Source organism: Cyanistes caeruleus, chromosome 27, assembly GCF_971803275.1.
Source record: "Cyanistes caeruleus chromosome 27, bCyaCae1.hap1.1, whole genome shotgun sequence".
Taxonomy (NCBI): domain Eukaryota; kingdom Metazoa; phylum Chordata; class Aves; order Passeriformes; family Paridae; genus Cyanistes; species Cyanistes caeruleus.
Genome location: NC_141727.1, coordinates 1,318,214 through 1,320,636, shown reverse-complemented (window position 1 = coordinate 1,320,636; position 2,423 = coordinate 1,318,214).

Here is a 2,423-nt window from a genome sequence, read left to right as displayed (position 1 = left end):
GTGGGTGGGGCAGGAAGGGACGGGTGACTGCAGGCTTCTCCCAAAAATCCAGGGAAACAGGGAGGCTGTTCCAGGCCTGGCTGGGCTGTGGGAACCAGGAGCTCCAGGACAGGAACAGGAGGTGACTTTCCCCAGTGCCAGGGCTGCAGGGGTACTGCCAGCCCCTGGGTGGGACAGTTGGGCATCCAGGGGTGAGAGCAGGGCACACTGGAGAAACATCTGGGCAACATCTGGGCACCTTGAGTGATACCTGAGTATCCTGGGGTGACGTCTGGATACTTAAGGCAGCATCTGGGTACCCTGGGGGATATTGGAACATACTGAGAGAGCATTGGGGCATCCATGGCAGCATCTGGGCATCCTGGGTGATATCTGTGTGTCCTGAGCAACATCTGGGCACCCAGAGCAACAAATGGGCACTCCTGGAACAAGCTCTGGTTATCCCAGAGCAACCTCTGTACACGCAGGAGACATCTGGGCAGCCCCTGAGCAGCCTGGGGCAGTATTTTAGTGCTGTAGTTCAAGACGTGGGCAACTCCTGCAACATCTGGACAGTTCCTGGGCTGTTTGGGGGGGATAAAGCTCTTCCTGAATACTTTGGGGTCAGGGGACACCAGAGTCACCCCAAAAATGCACTTGCAACTCACATAACTGGGCTCTGCTCCAAGTTCTTTTCCTCCCATTGAAACTGCATTCCCAGGAATTCAGCAGCAGATGCCTGGACCCGCTGGGATGACCAGGATAAACACCTCTGGCTGCAAAATCCGCAGCACCAACAAATCCCCGTGCGGTTCCTCCTCTCCCGCGGCGTTGCTATTTTCTCCCGCCCGCCAGCGGGTTGGAAAGGATCCCATGGAAAGCAGCAGCTTCGCATTCCCGGCCGCTTATAGCACACAGCACGTGTCCCGTGAATCAGCGCTCGGGATTCGGGGCCCTGTCGCTGTTCCGAGCTGGAATCCTGAGTCAGAGCTTGGAAATGGCCCGAGGTTTAAAAGGCTTTACTGCTTTTGTTTAATATGTTTATTAATTTTTTTTAATTTATTCTTTATTTAGTTTTATTTATTTGATCTTCAGTTGGCAAAGGAAATGTTTCACCTGGAGATTTGGATGAGATTTAGGGTTGGGGGATGTTGACCTGCTTGGAATTGGGGTTTGGGATTTGGAGGTGGGATTAAGGTTGGAAAACTGGAGTGTGAGGCAAGGATGAAGCCAGCACAGGGATGCTGAAAGCTGCTCTGCATCCCAATCCCAGGATCCAGCCCTGGGCCAGATCCAGGTGGCCCCCACAGCACCCCAGAACCTCCCACCTCCCCAGGGCACCACCTTGTTCTGCCAGGTCACACATTGCCCACATCCCCACAGCTCCCTGCCTTCAAGGAAAGCCCCTGGAGCAGAGGGGGCTCGGAGACCCCAAACCCTGCACCTTCCTTACTATCATAATTAATTTGGATAATAATTAACAGTGGGTAAAAGTATACACTGAATAAAAGAACAGTGGATGAAGTTGGATAATAATTAATTGCTTTGCCTGACCCAGCTGTCCCTTCCCCGTGCAATGGGACCCTGCTCCTGCCCAGTGGCTTGGTGACACTGTCCCAGTGCCATATTCAGATCCCCAGTGCAGTGTCCCAGTCCCCATCCCCCTGGGACCTTTGGTGAGAGGCTCCATTGCATTGTCCCCATGCCTGGTGCATTGTCCTGGTGTCGCAGTGCACGGCCCCAGTGCCCCCATGCATGGCCCCAGAATCCTGGGTGAATATCCCAGACTGGTTTGGGTTGGAAGGGACCTTAAACCCACCCAGTGCCACCCCAGCCATGGCAGGGACACCTCCCACTGTCCCAGGCTGCTCCAGTCCCAATGTCCAGCCTGGCCTTGGGCACTGCCAGGGATCCAGGGGCAGCCCCAGCTGCTCTGGGCACCTGTGCCAGTGTCCCAGAGCATCCCTGTGCTCTGTCCCTTCCTGCCTGCCTCATCCTGCCTTGTCCTGCCGTGTCCTGCCGTGTCCTGCCGTGTCCTGCCTTGTCCTGCCGTGTCCTGCCGTGTCCTGCCGTGTCCTGCCATGTCCTGCCTTGTCCTGCCGTGTCCTGCCTTGTCCTGCCGTGTCCTGCCGTGTCCTGCCGTGTCCTGCCTTGTCCTGCCGTGTCCTGCCTTGTCCTGCCTTGTCCTGCCTTGTCCTGCCGTGTCCTGCCTTGTCCTGCCTTGTCCTGCCTTGTCCTGCCTTGTCCTGCCGTGTCCTGCCGTGTCCTGCCGTGTCCTGCTGTGTCCTGCCGTGTCCTGCCGTGTCCTGCCTTGTCCTGCTGTGTCCTGCTGTGTCCTGCCGTGTCCTGCCGTGTCCTGCTGTGTCCTGCTGTGTCCTGCTGCACAGCCCAGGTGGGGCTGGAAGGTCGGTGGGTGAAACCCTGTGGCACACTAAGCACTGTCC